The 10,071-nt window shown below is 42.2% G+C and overlaps 1 protein-coding gene across 8 annotated transcripts in view; it reads left to right on the top strand.

The window, feature by feature from the left end:
- The window catches only part of ZBTB38 (zinc finger and BTB domain containing 38), a 119,060-nt gene that overhangs the window by 33,021 nt on the left and 75,968 nt on the right, over window positions 1-10,071 (top strand). For 7 of the 8 annotated variants that reach the window (XM_011357441.2, XM_023529090.1, XM_011357438.2 and 4 more), the window contains exons 2-3: window positions 3,540-3,726; window positions 4,829-4,903. The gene's annotated coding sequence lies outside the window, so the exon portion shown is untranslated. Of the gene's footprint in view, window positions 1-3,274; window positions 3,294-3,539; window positions 3,727-4,828; window positions 4,904-10,071 lie in introns of those variants that run through there. The other variant, XM_023529085.1, reaches the window with a different exon arrangement.

Below are 10,071 nucleotides of genomic sequence, written 5' to 3'. Positions count from 1 at the left end.
TCACACCCACTAGGATAACTAGTATCAAAAAGATAGACAGTAAGGGTATTAGGTGGTGGAGGGATGGGTGGAAAAAGTAAAGAGAATAAGAGGTTCAAACTTCCAGTTGTAAAATAAGTCATGGGGATGTAAGGTATAGCATAGGGAAAATAGTCAATAATATCATAATAACTTATAGATGGTTACCAGACTTACTGTGGTGATTACATCATGAGGTATATAAATGTCAAATCACTATGTTGTACATCTGAAACTCATATAATATTGTATGTCAACTCTACTTTAATAAAAAATAAAGTTTTTAGAAAAGAGTGATGATGAGAATGTGGAGATATCAGAATTCTCACACATTGCTAATGGGAATGTAAAATGGTACAGCTCTTTGGGAAACAGTTTGACAGTTCCTCAAAACGTTAAACATAGAGTTACTTTATGACTCAGCAAGTCCACTCCTTCGTATCTACCCAAGAGACCTGAAAACATATATCTGCAGAAAAACCTGTACTAACATGTTTATGGCAACATTAGTCATATGAGCCAAAAATGAGAGCAACTTATGTGTTCATCTACTGACATATGGATAAACAAAATGTGGTAGAGCCACGTAATGGAATATTCTGAGAGCATAAAAAGGAATGAAGTGCTGATATATTCTACTGTATGAATGAAACTTGAAAACATACTAAGCGAAAGAAGCCAGACACAAAAGACCGTATTGTGTGATTCCATTTATATGAAATGTCCAGAAGAGGCAAATCTATAGAGGCAGAAAGAAGATTAATATTTGCTTAGGGCTGCAGAGTGGTCAAAAGAGAAGTGACTACTAATGGGTACAGGTTTCTTTTTGGGGATGATAAAAATGTTCTAAAATTAGATTACAGGCCACACAATTCTATAAATACATATATTAAAATCCATTGAGTGGCACATTTTAAGTGGGTTAATTTTATGGTATGTAAATTATATCTTAGTAAAATTTTTTTTTTCCTAAGTGAATGAGTTGAGAGAAATTGGCAGCAGCAAGTATACACAAATCTTCTAAGGAATCCCTTGAACCTGTAAAAGTATTATTTTTTGTAATTACCAGTACATAACTGCGTTTGTTATAACAAAAGAGGAGGGTTCCCCAGATAGGGTAAAGATTAAGGATTTCACTATTTACTTTTCTGTGTACTCAAGTAAATGTTTTATCCAATTCTCTGATTTTTATCCTCACTGTTAGAACCAACCCCAGAGCATATAATGCAAGGATCTGCATCTCACTTAAGCTTTTATTCATCATTTCTTATTTCCTTTCTTTTTCTCTTCATATTATCCTGGTCCCACAAGGTAGGCTGAAAAAACAATCAGCCTCTGTTCATCTTATTAGAGAAATAAATACCTGTGTTTGTGAAGCAAGCAAGGCCACCTAGCCTTTGGGGAAACAGAGCGGGGAGGTGCCCAGAGGCATTTTCTGCAGAGAGAGAAGAAAAGAATAAACAAGCCTTCTGCCAAAAATGCCAGGAACTTAAAGCACTTTCCTCAGCCCAAGGTCAGGCTCTGCGTGGATGTTGACAGTGACCCTGATCAGTTGTTGCTGCTCCCCACAAGGTAACTATATTGATTTCCTGAGCCAAGGAGAGGGGTCCCATGACCAGGCATCCCACCCCACAGTGGGAAGGAAAGCTGTGGAGTGGCATTACTAAACAGGCCACCTTCTCGAACCTTCTGTAAAGGGCTGAACCTTCCTGACTTTTGTCTTTCTCTTGGAATGAGGCATTTACCTGAGGAGAATCATGGAAAAGTACAAACCACAGAGAGAGAAGGTACCTCAAGGTCATTTTTATCCTGGGCCCAGACAACCCCTTAAGCAGGTGTTCTCCTCTTGCCAACCCTCCTCACCTTGGCTTGAACAAAGAAAGACACTGACAGCACTCTCACTCAGTCCTAGAAAGGCAGCTGATTCTTGGTAGGACAGTGCTAAGGACAGTGACAACCACTGTCAGATCCAGCTGTGTTCCTTGTCCCTTCCAGCCCCTCCTCGCATTTTCAAACCATGCCATAGTTCTAACTCCTTCTCCAGGTCTTGGAGTCTTTGAGAGCGGTACCATGTCTTTGTGCCCTGTCATCTTTTTGCCTGCCCCAGACTTGTGCCTTTAGCTGCACTAACCCTCCCACCCACACCCCTCATGAGGCCAGTGGGCGATAAAGACAAGTCTGGGCCTCGGCTCCTCTGAGGTACTCTGTCCACTGTGCTCTCGAACCTTGCATCTACCACATGCCACCAGGCTTTGTCTTCTGGTTCTAGCTTCTCACCCCCACTTGGACCTGACAATGGACTTGCCTTCCTGGCCACTCTGGGTATCCCACCAAGCCTCAGGCCTGATGTTGTGGCCTACTACCCTAGACAGATCATCCCTAATTGCTCCATTATTTTTTGTACAATTTGGTTTCAAGACCCATCATTACCCTTATTCCCCCCTCACCTGGAAAGGCTGCCCTTGGTCAATATTTATTCACGCACTCCAGCCACTCAACATATGGTTACGAACACAGGATTTGAGATCAGATGATCCAGGCTCTGTCACCAACTAGCTGTGAGACTTTAGAGAAGTGTCTTAATCTCTCTGAGCATCCATTTTCTCATTTATAGAAGTAGGAATAATAATAGGACCTACCTTATAGCTTCGTCATGACAAATGAAATGATCTTTGTAAAACACTTAGCACAAAAGCTCGAACAGTCACTGCAGGTATTCAATATATGTACTCTACTGTTTTATTTTTAAATTATTGTCCATTCATTCATCATTATTTACGAAGCCCTTTGCCAGGCCCTGGGGTAGAAATACCCCTCTTAAAGAGCAATGCCATCTAAAATCCATGAAGTACAAGCTCACACTAGCACCCAGAGAGCAGGGAGCTGAGGCCCAGGACCATGGCACAAAGGCAGGTGAGAAATCTGACCACTGGGTACTACCCAGGGAAGGTGACAAAAATGCCTTCTACCCTTCCACATCTCTTTCAATACCGCTGCTTCTCCCTGGGCAAGGGAGCACCACAAGGAAGAACGAAGTGGGGGAGGCGATAAATCCCCAGAGAAACACCTTTCTTCTCTCTCTGACAAAGAGCAGCCATGCCTCTGCCATGCAGGAGGGTGACATCCCTTAGGGAGGCCTTGCTGAATCTGCTGGGACCGTTCACTGTTCCGGAAGTAGGAAGGACGGCTGGGGGTGGGGAGGTGGCTGGAATGTTCTCCTGGCCTGCTGCTCAGTACAGGCGAGAGTGCTGAGAGGAGGGCCCTGGACATCAAAGGTTCCTTTTGTCCCCTTCCGAGTGGCAGGGCAATCCGGCCTCTGGTGATGACTCAGGCCTGGCCCTGACGTCACCCACACCCGGCCACTGGCCTCCCACTGCAGCCAGGAAACTGGCTGGGGAGTGGCACTCGCAGCTGCAGCAAATCTCAAAATAAGGAGGCAATTGCCTCTCTCCTCCTCTCCATCTCCTCACAGCACACCTTTCTTTTCTTCTTTTTTATCTTTTTTTTTTTTTTTTTTTTAGCTTCGTGGAAGGTTTTACTTGTAGATCAACTTTCAAAATGTAAGAAGTCAGAATGTGTGACATCATCAGAAAAATATGTGGAGCTGATTTCAACAAGAAGTGAAGAACCCAGAGCAAGAGAGCGGTTACAACTCCTGCGCCCAGGAAGTTGGCAGCGTCTGGGTTTCAGAGGAGCCCGCACCTCCGAGTAAGTGAAGGCCCACCCTGGCCCCCCTCACCCAGTGCCCTTCACTATGGGGCGCCATCTTGTTCCCTGACACCTAAGGCTCGGCAGGCCCCAGTCCAGAGGGTGGGAGTGGGGACGGCATTTGGGAGACCCTCCAAACACAGCTAAAGGGATCTGTCTAATCTCTCTCTTCTTCACAGGACAAGACAAGAACGCATTTCCTCTCAAAAATATATATGTATGTACGCTGAGGCTGAGACCCTGGGGGAAATGGCCCAAGTCGAGCCTTCCCCTGTCCACCCTCTTGTTTTGTGTCCTCTTTCTTCTTCCGCCCTAGCGCTCTGTTTTGGACTGCCAGAATGTTTGTTCAGAGTTCTGAACCGTTTGCTTCCTGAATCTTATACTGAGTAATCAGATACAAAAATAAACACTGTTCTAGGCAGATACGTGCCCTGTGCCGTCAAATGATATTTTCGCACTTATCCTGTAAAAAGATGGCAGCTCTGGTAAGAAAATATTCGCAACCTTCCTGCCTCCTTTCCAGAGCATGTTTCTGATTATTTCCAGTTGTTCTAATTCAGGTACCTCTATTGGCTCATTGCCCTGTTTACAGAGAGCTTATTTTCATTTCTACTTATGCCATCTGGGATGATATGAAACACAAAGACATTACAGTGTATCTCTGGTGTCTGTTTTAACTTCACCCCCAAAATCTTATTAAGTCTTTGAGTAGCCTATAATTTTACAAGTTCTGGAAGTTTCTATCCAAGAAAGTTAAGTTTCCAAGAGAAAAGTTCTAATGTGTACGTGAGAACTGCAGAGCACATAGGCATAGAAATCATATCCAGTTTTCCCGGCTTATGAAGTCGTCCCTTGAGTCAGCATCTAGTCTTTGTATGGTTTACTTAGCCACAGTAGAATTGTTCTTTATAAATTTTGTTTTATAATGATTGGGGGGTGTACCAAAAATAAGTCTTCTTTTAAAGACAATAGGAAAGCTTGTCATCTGTTAGAAAAGTCGCAAATTTCTTTGTAAATTGACGCCACCCTTTTGAAATTAACCATCACACTCGAATATATCTGTTTTGTAGGTCTCACACTTTGTTTTATTTCAATATATCAGGTTGTCTCGAAGTGAGGCTCTGCTAAACTATTGTTCATCTGGCTGCAAGATCTGAATGCTGTGACCACTAATTCGGTGAGTGCCATTTGTCCCTAACAGCGACTTAAATTTACTAATTCTATTCTTTTGGTTGGCAGTAAGATTTAAGAAAAAGGAGAATACATGGGGACTTCTGCACACAATGATAACAGTTGTATCAAACAGAATATGTAATAGGATAGGCTGATTGCTATACTTGACTGAAAAATGTATAATGGCTCAAAGAGAGGTTTATTTCTTGCTCATGTAACAGTACAGGTTAGTGGAGAAACTTTTGTGCGTTCGAAGACACAGATTGAGAGAGGCTCCATCTTTTGCAGCATGTGATTGTGAGGGTCACCTGGGATTGTTTCCACTTCCTAGTAGAAGAGGGAAAGAGCGTGAAAAAGTGCACATGGGAGGTTTTCATGGGCTATGCCTAGAAGTGGTCCACATCACCTCTACTCACATTCGGTGGATTAAAACTTCATCACGTGACCACAGCTGGCAGCAAAGGAATTTGGGAAATGCAGTCTTTGGGTCGGGGGACTTGGTGCGGGGAGCTGCTTCCCAGGGATGCTTTGGAGAGTTTCTGGAGAAGAGGTAGTTCTTTCTGGCCAGGCATGATAAGGAACTTAGAGATGCTCAAGGATAAGATAACAGAATGAAGCAGTGAGAGAAGTAAAAAATGATCAGATACCTAGAATTCCCTAACTGACACTCTTAGGTAACATCTGGCCATGTGGACAAGGAGCAGTGGGTGAGGTTTTTCAAGATGCCTCTTTTCGTTCTGACCCTGAGCCTTTCCATGAGCACCACCATGCCACCAGTGGTCAGTGAACCAGGAAGGACATTCTTCTTATTTTTCCCTGCAGGGTCCTTGGGCTAGGACCATTCTGGCTTTGTCTCCTGGTCCCGGGTCTAGTCATGTTAGTTGGAATTGTTCAACAGAATTCTGTTTTCTCAACTTTGAGCCCCAGTGGCCTGTAGGAAAATTCACGTTTTCTTTAGCTCATGGTTCTGTCTGCTCCTGTGGGCTCTGGGAAGCTACCCTGCCTGATCTGCTCCAGATATTGGCACACTTTTTAATCTTGGCATGGGGCAGGGGAGAAGAAGACAGGAGGGAATCCCTGACTAAGATGGGATCTTCTTAGTTATTAAAAAAATTTTTTTAAGTTATTAAACCAAGTTATTAAAGAAACATTTAAAAGTAAAAAGGCTCAAGCTGGGAAGATTAATGCTACCCTAAGGATTTGATATATAATTCTAGCTTTTTCTTTTCAGGAAAAGTTTTAAAACATTTACTGAAATAATGAGTGGTAAGGTTATAAGTCTTGTTTAGAGAACCTGGAAATAATTTTATATTTTATGTAGCCGTTTCACCACTGTTGTCTTCAGAGCAGTATTCCCCTAGCTGATAAATATCAGAAACGACATGGCTCTATGATGCCCTAAGGCATCGTAAAGACTTCCCATAAAAATGGACTACTTGTGCTCTCTTTAACAGCACATATACTAAAAATGGCCTGAGCTACTAGTTTTCTAGTTGTGTTGTCAATATCTGGCTAGACATTCTGGTTCCTGATTGAATATTGCCCTGAACTGGACATTTCTGGCACCCACACCCACACCCTGAAGTACGCACATTGTTCGTTGTGTGGGAAGGCTAGCTACTGGCTGATCTAAGATAGCTTCTCAGACTCTCACAGAGCCTGAGGCCTGGCCTCCTATTACTGCTGCCTCGCCTCGGCCCAGTCCCCTCCCATCCAGAGTGGGCTAAGAAGGAGTGGAACAAACAGAATAACAAGTTGATGTGTTGCAAAAATGCCGCAGCCTCTGAAAGTTCATTTTGGGGCCTGATGGGTCCTGAAAGTGTCTTCTGAGCTGAGAGTAACTGGACTAGGGGAGTAAGCTAAAGATAAGACCAGGTTGATGGGAGAATGAGGTGCCTGCTAGATGGGTACAGCCAATGGAGTAAGTTAAGAACAAGTTGAGAACAAGGTTTCAAAAGCTGGAGCCAAATGGAGATGATCTGTTGCTGGAAGTTCCAGCCTAATGGAGTCTGCCAGGAAGGACAAGGCCAAAAGCCACAGTCAAGGAGGAAAGGTGTCAGGGTCCATTTAGTTTGTTAATATCAACTGCCGCGTGATAATGACTCCTCAGAGCACTAAGCAGGCAGGAATTGACTTATGAATGTGTGTGGAGTGGGTGGAGTGTGGCCAACCTCCTGATTTCTAATGTCTTGCTGCATAGCATGGCAGGGGAAGTGTGCGACCCCGCCAAGTCGGACTTTCACTGCTGTCAGCACGCCCCCTCCGCAGAGCTGGTAGAGTATGCTAGGTGACCTCACAGACACACCAACAAGGGAGGGGTAACAAATATATGCTTTGTAAATAACTGGAACTTCGACATTTTTTAAAAAAGCATCACAGTAGACATCATGAGAAAAATTAGACTTTCTTGAGCTTCTTGAATTTTAATATTATTATTTAAATAATAATTAATATTTGAAATTTAATATTATCATTTAAAAATTTTTAATTCCACATGAGGGATATAATTCAAATCTGGGGCACCGTTGTCTTTTCAGGGCCTAGGTCATTATCCAAGGAGCTTAGCCTGGACCTTGTTGATCCATGATGAGCAGATGGGACTGAGCAGAGCAGGCTGACATAGGCAGTGTCTAGACCAGTTGGTTATTGTTTTAACCCCAGAGATTTTATAGTTTTTATAACACAGAAGTACTAGCCCCCTTTTTTACCCTGGGTCAGCATCATAAATGTTCTATGACTCCCTTTAGAGAATTTTGCAATAAGGCCACATCATATTCACCCAAGCTAAGAATTCATGGTAATAGGGCTTTGTAATGTCCCATGCTGAAATCCCCTGATTTCTTGTCAAAATGAAATTGGAAAACACCATACTGAAGACTTCGGGGCTTTGTTTTTAACTCAAGTAGACTCGTTAGAACTTCAAAGCTTCCTTCTACCTCTGAAATGATATTTTTAAAAATTGTAAAACTGACATTCTCTCAGAATAAGTAAGTTAATATATGTGAAATAATTTGGGCAACTTAGAAAAATGCATGGCAAGTCAACGTGTTCATGAAAATAATTACCATAATATGGTCAGCATTGGCATTTTGGCTTTTGATATTACTATTAATACTATAAGTATCATTATTTTAATTTTTTTGCTATCTTTCTGAATTGACTTTCATCTGAGATCTTTAGCACCGCTCCCTAACTTGCCAAAGCATGTGGTATAAAAATTTCAAGGACATTTGGAAAGATTTGACTCTAGGCCAGAGGCCTAACAGTGAGGCTTCTAATATTCAGACAGAGATTTGACCAGGGATTCGCTGAAATTTGTGAGGGAGTATGGATTTGAGCCATCTCTTTGCCAAAAAAATTAATAAAGATACTTTCTGGTGTTCAGTGGGGTTCCTAAGACATTGGTCAAAGGAGGCTTTTAAACCTCTCCATGGAAGCATTGACCCTAGATGGTGTCTCCCACACCGGAATGGAGCCCGCCATCTGTCCAAAGCCCCTAGTCATGAGTGCAGTCTGTCTGCTTGGTGTTATGGGCTGAAGGGAGGTTGGGAGGGGGATCATACACAGAGGCAACAAGCATGAGTTTAACCCAAGAGCAGTAAAGAAGATGTCATTTAAAGTGTGAACTCCCCTCCAAGTTTCCAGATCCTATAGTATGTTATCCTTGAATGTAGCAGGAAAGTGATATCTAGCGAAAGGGACTTTCTCCTTGACTCAAATTCCTTGGCAATGACTATACCAAAGTACTTTGCAGAAGAGAATGTAGCTGTTAATTCACCCCAGGCACTGGACTCTGTCTGTCTCGTAGCAGCCAGGCCAGGGGTGGGCTGGACTCCTAAGAGACCTCTCTTGCCTCTGTTTTCATTCTACCTGAGGCAAATTCTTTGTCTCTCTTTTAAAGAATTTATCACTGTTTTTCAGATATAGTGAGCCATAACTAGTCATTATACAAAAATCTGGAAAATACTGAAAAATATCAAGAAGAAAAGAACTATCTCTAATAATCTAACAACCAATCAATAATTCAACATTAACATTTTGATGTATTTCTTTCAAAATTTTCATATATACATTTTTTCATTTAAAACTTATTGAAATGGTATTTTATATTTTTTCAACCCCACTAAATGTTATATTGTAAACATTTTTCCAAGTGACTAAATGGTCTTTGAAAACTTGATTTTGAATGGCTGTTTCCATTGCACTGATATGTCTTAATTTACTCATTCTTTCCTTGATGGACATTTTGATTGCCTATAGTATTCTGCAATTATAAATATGTAAACATTCTTGTAGTTAAATCTTTGTGGACATCTCAGGGAAAATTCCTAGAATTGAATCAGTAGACCAAACGTCCTGTTTTTAGAGTTTCTAATGCATATTGGTAAATTAGCCTCTAAAAACTTATCAATGTCTATATCAAAGCCTGGTCCCCTTCACTTTCTCATATTAAAACGCATGCTCCTAGGCTTCAGTGGCACCAGAAGCTCCGAGGAGGAGGCCTAGAAATATGCATTTTAACAAGCCTCCCAATCTTTATGCACATTAAAGCCTGAGAACTATTGATATGCTGTGTACAATTCGACAAACATTCATTTCAGCACTCATTGGACAGAAAAAAGTTAAAGAAACCTGAGCTAGTATATCTAAATCAGAATTTAACTTAAAGGCTCTTTTTGGCTTCTGAATTTTAGATGTTTCCCTTATTTGTGATATGGGATAGTTGGAAGATTATCAGCTAAGGAGTCAGGAAACCTTATTGTAAATGTGAGATAACTGAGACCCAGAATGGCTCATTTACTTCCTTGTGGTTACCCAGAGATTTAGTGGTAGAGGTAGAACTAAAACTTGAGTAGACAAAGGGCCCATATATACCCAACCTCTGGAGAGCAGAGACAAGGCATCGGCGAGAAGACTAACTCCTGAAGTGAGCCCTCGCCTCAGCCAGGGAACTTTTACCTGCCTTCCGAAAGGCAGGGCCATATGTCAGGACGTATGTCGGCAGCTCTCTGGGGTCACCCACGTAGGCACCTAATGAGGCCAGACCTTAGGCCCGTAATGTGCGCCCTAAGCCTGAGGTGGTGACACTAAAACTATGCTGAAGAGGACATAGGGCAGCCATGCAGATCCATGCCACAAGAGCAGAGTAGGAGGTGAGGTCCAGGGTCAGAA

The sequence above is a fragment of the Pteropus vampyrus genome, unplaced genomic scaffold (genome assembly GCF_000151845.1).
Source record: "Pteropus vampyrus isolate Shadow unplaced genomic scaffold, Pvam_2.0 Scaffold35, whole genome shotgun sequence".
NCBI classification, from domain to species: Eukaryota; Metazoa; Chordata; class Mammalia; order Chiroptera; family Pteropodidae; genus Pteropus; species Pteropus vampyrus.
The sequence above is the reverse complement of the archived record's forward strand: the minus strand, read 5'-3'. Positions and strand labels throughout refer to the sequence as shown.